Source organism: Oncorhynchus keta, chromosome 19, assembly GCF_023373465.1.
Source record: "Oncorhynchus keta strain PuntledgeMale-10-30-2019 chromosome 19, Oket_V2, whole genome shotgun sequence".
In the NCBI taxonomy this organism is placed as follows: Eukaryota; Metazoa; Chordata; class Actinopteri; order Salmoniformes; family Salmonidae; genus Oncorhynchus; species Oncorhynchus keta.
The window spans coordinates 7,637,549-7,645,660 of NC_068439.1; positions in this window are offsets into that span (position 1 = coordinate 7,637,549).

The following is an 8,112-nucleotide window of genomic DNA, read 5'->3' on the forward strand; positions in this document are numbered from 1 at the left end:
ATACTGGAGTGATGGAGGTAGATATGTACAGGGATACTGGAGTGATGGAGGTAGATATGTACAGGGATACTGGAGTGATGGAGGTAGATATGTACAGGGATACTGGAGTGATGGAGGTAGATATGTACAGGGGTACTGGAGTGATGGAGGTAGATATGTACAGGGTTACTGGAGTGATGGAGGTAGATATGTACAGGGATACTGGAGTGATGGAGGTAGATATGTACAGGGTTACTGGAGTGATGGATGTAGATATGTACAGGGATACTGGAGTGATGGAGGTAGATATGTACAGGGATACTGGAGTGATGGAGGTAGATATGTACAGGGATACTGGAGTGATGGAGGTAGATATGTACAGGGTTACTGGAGTGATGGATGTAGATATGTACAGGGATACTGGAGTGATGGAGGTAGATATGTACAGGGATACTGGAGTGATGGAGGTAGATATGTACAGGGATACTGGAGTGATGGAGGTAGATATGTACAGGGATACTGGAGTGATGGATGTTCAACGCAGTATTTCTCTATGAAATTGTTTGCATTAAAGGAAGTCATTTCTGGTTGAATGACAACAAATACTTTATTGAAGAATCACTACCAATCACCGACGAAGGTGGAGTAGACTTCAGCCCCGAACTTTCGGCTTGCCTCCAGAGTATTTTGTTGTTGTTGTCCCCAAACAACTGAAAGAACCCTCACCGAAGTCCAAAAACCAACAAAACATCACAAAATGTCATTATAATATCTGAAGAAAGTCTTCCATACTGTTTCAGCTGGGAGGCATGAGGATGCCGTCAGAGGGAGCATACTTAAGTTTACACAAGACACCACATAAGACATAAGGTATGCATCCTAAATAGCACACTATTCCCTTTATAGGGCACTACTTTTGACCAGAGCCATGTGCACTAGATAGGTAGTAGGGTACCATTTGGGATGGAAGCCATGAATTAGAATGGAAACACTTCATCTATCAAGTTCATTCTTTACACATGTGAATACTCTGCTCATTATGCAAATACGGTGCTTATTAATGCACAGGGAGAGCGAATCAGGAAACATTTGAACTCTTCCTGAACAAAAATACGACCCAGAATCCTCTTGGTGGTGCACCCTGGGATGTCCTATTTTGTGTGCCTTGATAATGACTGTAGACACACGCATGCACGGACACACCCACATGCACGGACACACACACACACAAATTAACAAGCACTCACAGGAGTACACACATGCACGCACGCAAACATGCACGCCCACAAAGCAGGCGTATAATGTTGGGGTTAATTGGGCCGGCGTAGATTCAATAATTAAAATGGCTCCCTAGTGATTCCAGCCTCAAATCTGGGCCTCCTCTGTTGAAGTTTGGGTTAGTGTTTTGGGTTAGTGTTTGGGTTAGTATTTTGGGTTAGTGTTTTGTGTTAGTGTTTTGGGTTAGTGTTTTGGGTTAGTGTTTGGGTTAATGTTTGGGTTTGTGTTTTGGGTTAGTGTTTTGGGTTAGTGTTTGGGTTAGTATTTTGGGTTAGTGTTTGGGTTAGTGTTTTGGGTTAGTGTTTGGGTTAGTGTTTGGGTTAGTGTTTGGGTTAGTGTTTTAGGTTAGTGTTTGGGTTAGTGTTTGGGTTAGTGTTTGGGTTAGTGTTTTAGGTTAGTGTTTTGGGTTAGTGTTTTGGGTTAATGTTTTGGGTTAGTGTTTTGGGTTAGTGTTTTGGGTTAGTGTTTTGGGTTAGTGTTTTGGGTTAGTGTTTGGGTTAATGTTTGGGTTAGTGTTTTGGCTTAGTGTTTTGGGTTAGTGTTTGGGTTAGTATTTTGGGTTAGTGTTTTGGGTTAGTGTTTTGGGTTAGTGTTTTGGGTTAGTGTTTGGGTTAGTGTTTTGGGTTAGTGTTTTGGGTTACTGTTTGGGTTAATATTTTGGGTTAGAGTTTTGGGTTAGTATTTGGGTTAATGTTTGGGTTAGTGTTTTGGGTTAGTGTTTTGGGTTAGTGTTTGGGTTAGTATTTTGGGTTAGTGTTTTGGGTTAGTGTTTTGGGTTAGTGTTCTGGGTTAGTGTTTGGGTTAATGTTTGGGTTAGTGTTTTGGGTTAGTGTTTGGGTTAGTATTTTGGGTTAGTGTTTTGGGTTAGTGTTTGGGTTAGTGTTTTGGGTTAGTGTTTGGGTTAGTGTTTGGGTTAGTGTTTGGGTTAGTGTTTGGGTTAGTGTTTGGGTTAGTGTTTTAGGTTAGTGTTTTGGGTTAGTGTTTTGGGTTAATATTTTGGGTTAATGTTTGTAATATGTCTGTTTATGGAAGTGTTTACCTTGAATTGGAAAAAAAACAAGGAGGGAATAAAGGAGGGCTGAGAAGTGGATCATTTCAAATTGATAACGAGTGAATCCAAAGGGGGGTATTAGTGTGGTTATCCACCTGTATTCTACCACCTTCCTCTGGGCTGTAGTCCATGTGGCTACTGTTTCCAGTCCAGTGATGTTCAAGTGTGTGACGGGATGTGTTTGAATGTGTTGAACTAAATGCATTGGCATTTGGTTTTTGGTTAAGGTTAGTGTTAGGGTTAAGGTTAGTGTTAGGGTCAGGATGGTGGGCCTAGCGAATACCTATTATGTAATACCTAACCTCTAAAAGTCTAAGCTGTTCAGACGAATCCCGTGACGCTTGTAGGAGTCGTGTTCATGAGAGTCTCCCCTTTCCACAGCGTATTCAATCATTTGTATGCCAAGCCGTTCGGATGCTACAACCAATTTTTGGGGATGTCTCATGGTCGGACAGCTGTAGCTTGGCCACCTTTCACCGCAGAGTTGGATCGAGACCCAACTGTTGCAAAACCTGATATCTCTAGCTTTAACTGATATCTCTAGCTTAAACTGATATCTCTAGCTTAAACTGATATCTCTAGCTTTAACATAACCTGATATCTCTAGCTTAAACTGATATCTCTAACTTAAACTGATATCTCTAGCTTAAACTGATATCTCTAGCTTTAACATAACCTGATATCTAGCTTAAACTGATATCTCTAGCTTTAACAAAACCTAATATCTCTAGCTTAAACGGATATCTCTTGCTTTAACAAAACCTAATATCTCTAGCTTATACTGATATCTCTAGCTTTAACGAAATCTAATATCTCTAGCTTAAACTGATATCTCTCGCTTTAACAAAACCTGATATCTCTAGCTTAAACTGATATCTCTAGCTTAAACGGATATCTCTAGTTTAAACAAAACCTGATATCTCTAGCTTTAACAAAACCTGATATCTCTAGTTTAAACAAAACCTGATATCTCTAGCTTTAACAAAACCTGATATCTCTAGTTTAAACAAAACCTGATATCTCTAGCTTTAACAAAACCTGATATCTCTAGCTTTAACAAAACCTGATATCTCTAGTTTAAACAAAACCTGATATCTCTAGCTTAAACGGATATCTCTAGTTTAAACAAAACCTGATATCTCTAGCTTTAACAAAACCTGATATCTCTAGCTTTAACAAAACCTGATATCTCTAGTTTAAACAAAACCTGATATCTCTAGTTTAAACAAAACCTGATATCTCTAGCTTAAACGGATATCTCTAGTTTAAACAAAACCTGATATCTCTAGCTTTAACAAAACCTGATATCTCTAGCTTTAACAAAACCTGATATCTCTAGCTTAAACGGATATCTCTAGTTTAAACAAAACCTGATATCTCTAGCTTTAACAAAACCTGATATCTCTAGCTTTAACAAAACCTGATATCTCTAGTTTAAACAAAACCTGATATCTCTAGCTTAAACGGATATCTCTAGTTTAAACAAAACCTGATATCTCTAGCTTTAACAAAACCTGATATCTCTAGCTTTAACAAAACCTGATATCTCTAGTTTAAACAAAACCTGATATCTCTAGTTTAAACAACACCTGATATCTCTAGCTTAAACGGATATCTCTAGTTTAAACAAAACCTGATATCTCTAGCTTTAACAAAAAATGATATCTCTAGCTTTAACAAAACCTGATATCTCTAGTTTAAACAGATTGTTTTATTATGTTACTTAGATTGACGCACTGGTGCATCAATTTGATTCTTATGGATTAAAGATCAAACCGCAAACTTAAAAATTGGGTCAATATGTTTCTAATTAGCAGCCCATTAAGCAGATATTGACATGTAAGTCAATCATTTGATTGGAATACACTATTTATTTTTTATTTATTTAACTAGGCATGTCAGTCAGTTAAGAAAACATTCTTATTTACAATGATGGCCTACCGGGGAACAGTGGGTTAATTCACTGCCTTGTTCAGAATGATAGATGTGTACCTTGTCAGCTCGGGGATTCAATTCAGCAACCTTTCGCTTACCGGCCCAATGCTCTAACCACAAGGCTACCTGCCACCACCTACACTACATGACCAGAAGTATGTGGACACCTGCTTATCGAACATCTCATTCCAAAATCATGTGCATGAATATGGAGTTGGTCCCACCTTTGCTGCTATAACAGCCTCCACTCTTTTGGGAAGGCTCTCCACTAGATGTTGGAACATTGCTGCTATAACAGCCTCCACTCTTCTGGCAAGGCTTTCCACTAGATGTTGGAACATTGCTGCTATAACAGCCTCCACACTTATGGGAAGACTTTCCACTAGATGTTGGAACATTGCTGCTATAACAGCCTCCACACTTATGGGAAGGCTTTCCACTAGATGTTGGAACATTGCTGCTATAACAGCCTCCACTCTTCTGGGAAGGCTTTCCACTAGATGTTGTAACATTGCTGCTATAACAGCCTCCACACTTCTGGGAAGGCTTTCCACTAGATGTTGGAACATTGCTGCTATAACAGCCTCCACACTTATGGGAAGGCTCTCCACTAGATGTTGGAACATTGCTGCTATAACAGCCTCCACTCTTCTGGGAAGGCTTTCCACTAGATGTTGTAACATTGCTGCTATAACAGCCTCCACACTTATGGGAAGGCTTCCCACTAGATGTTGGAACATTGTTGCTATAACAGCCTCCACTCTTCTGGGAAGGCTTCCCACTAGATGTTGGAACATTGCTGCTATAACAGCCTCCAGTCTTCTGGGAAGGCTTTCCACTAGATGTTGGAACATTTCTGCTATAACAGCCTCCAGTCTTCTGGGAAGGCTTTCCACTAGATGTTGGAACATTGCTGCTATAACAGCCTCCACTCTTCTGGGAAGGCTTCCCACTAGATGTTGGAACATTGCTGCTATAACAGCCTCCACACTTATGGGAAGGCTTTCCACTAGATGTTGGAACATTGCATCCATTCAGCCACAGGAGCATTAGTGAAGTCGGGTACTGATGTTGGGCGATTAGGCCTGGCTCGCAGTCGGTATTCCAATGAATCCCAAAGGTGTTCTATGAGGTTGAGGTCAGGGCTTTGTGCAGGCCAGTAGAGTTCTTCCACACCAATCTCGACAAACCATCTCTTTATGGACCTCACTTTGTGCATGGTGGCTTTGTCATGCTGAAACAGGAAAGGGCCTTCCCCAAACTGTTGCCACAAAGTTAGAAGCACACAATTATCTAAAATGTCATTGTATGCTGTAGCATTAAGATACCCCCTTCTCTGTAACTACAGGGCCCAAACCATGACAAACTGCCCCAGACCATTATTCATCCTCCTCCACCAAACAGTTGGCACTATACATTGGGGCAGGTAGCGTTCTCCTGGCATCCGCCAAAACTGATTCATCACTCCAGAGAACGCATTTCCACTGCTCCAGAGTCCACTGGCGGCGAGCTTTACACCAGGTGACGTGTGGCATTGTGTAAGGCTTGTGTGCGGCTGCTTGGCCATGAAAACCCACTTCATGAAGCTCCTGACAAACAGTTATTGTGCTGACGTTGCTTCCAGAGGCAGTTTGCAACTTGTTTACGTGTTACTTGCTTCAGCATCCTGCGGTCCCATTGTTGCCCCGAAATGTTTCCACTTCACAATAACAGCACTTACAGTTCTAGCAGGGCAGAAATTTGATGAACTGACTCATTGGAAAGGTGGCATCCTATGACGGTGCCAAGTTGAAAGTCAATGAGCTTTTCAGTGAAGCCATTCAACTGCCAATGTTTTGTCTATGGAGATTGCATGGTTGTCTATGGAGATTGCATGGTTGTCTATGGAGATTGCATGGCTGTGTGCTCAATTTTATACACCTGTCACCTATTTTCTTTACTTTAACCCTAACGGATGAGCTAAATGAATTTCATGCTCGATTGAGACAAGAAACACCAACTTTTCCGGATGGCTGTGTGATCACGTTCTCCATAGCCGATGTGAGCAATACCTTTAAACAGGTCAAGATTAACAAAGACGTGGGGCCAGACTGACCACCATGACGTTTACTCAAAGCATACACAGACCAATTGGCAAGTGTCTTCACTGACATTTTCAACCTCTGCTTGGCCGAGTCTGTATACCTGAACTCAGCAAAAAAAGAAACGTCCTCTCACTGTCAACAGCGTTTATATTCAGCACACATAACATGTTTAAAGACTAAATAAGATTCAACAACTGAGACATAAACTGAACAAGTTCCACAGACATGTCACTAACATAAATGGAATAATGTGTCTCTGAACAAAGGAGTGTCAAAATCAAAAGTAACAGTCAGTATCTGGTGTGGCCACCAGCTGCATTAACGTCCTCCTCATGGACGAGACCAGATTTGCCAGTTCTTGCTGTGAGATGTAACCCCACTCTTCCATCAAGGCACCTAAAAGATCACAGACATTTCTGGGGGGTAATGGCCCTAGACCACACCCTCTGATCCAACAGGTCTCAGACATGCTCAGTGGGATTGAGATCCGGGCTCTTCACTTGGCCGTGGCAGAACACTGACATTCCTGTTTTGCCGGAAATCACATACAGAATGAGCAGTATGGCTGGTGGCATTGTCATGCTGGAAAGTCATGTCAGGATGAGCCTACAGGAAGGGTACCACATGAGGGAGAAGGACGTCTTCCCTGTAACGCACAGCGTTGAGATTGACTGCAATGTCAACAAGCTCAGTCCAATGATGCTGTGACACACTGCCCCAGACCATGATGGACCCTCCACCTCCAAATCGATTCCGCTCCAGAGTACAGGCCTCGGTGTAGTGCTCATTCCTTTGACGATACACACGAACTCGTCAGTGAAGAGCACTTTTTGCCAGTCCTGTCTGGTCCAGCGACGGTGGGTTTGTGCCCATGGGCAACGTTGTTGCCGGTGATGTCTGGTGTGGACCTGCCTTACAACAGGCCTACACACCCTCAGTCCAACCTCTCTCAGCCTATTGCGGACAGTCTGAGCACTGATGGGGTGATTGGGCGTTCCTGGTGTAACTCGGGCAGTTGTTGTTGCCAACCTGTCCCGCAGGTGCGATGTTCAGCTGTACCGATCCTGTGCAGGTGTTGTTACACGTGGTCTGCCACTGCGAGGACGATCAGCTGTCCGTCCTGTCTCCCTGTAGCACTGTCTTAGGCGTCTCACAGTACGGACATTGCAATTTATTTCCCTGGCCACATCTGCAGTTCTCATGCCTCCTTGCAACATGCCTAAGGCACGTTCACGCAGATGAGCAGGGACCATGGGCTTCTTTCTTTAGGTGTTTTTCAGAGGCAGTAGAAAGGCCTCTTTAGTGTCCTAAGGTTTCATAACTGTGACCTTAATTGCCTAACGTCTATAAGCTGTTAGGGAATTAGCGACCGTTCCACAGGTGCATGTTCATTAATTGTTTATGGTTCATTGAACCGTCTGTAAGCTGTTAGTGTCTTAACAACCGTTCATTAATTAATTAAATTAATAAAGGAAACAGTGTTCAAACACTTTACAATGAAGATCTGTGAAGTTATTTGGATTTTTACTAATTATATTTGAAAGACAGGGTCCTGCAAAAGGGCTCACAACACCATCATGACAGAAACACTAGACCCATTCCAATTCGCATACCGCCCCAACAGATCCACAGATGACACAATCTCAATCGCACATGTGAGAATGCTGCTCATTGACTACAGCTCAGCGTTCAAAACCATAGTGACCTCAAAGCTCATCACTAAGCTAAGGATCCTGGGTCTAAATACCTTCCTCTGCAACTGAATCCTGGACTTCCTGACGGGCC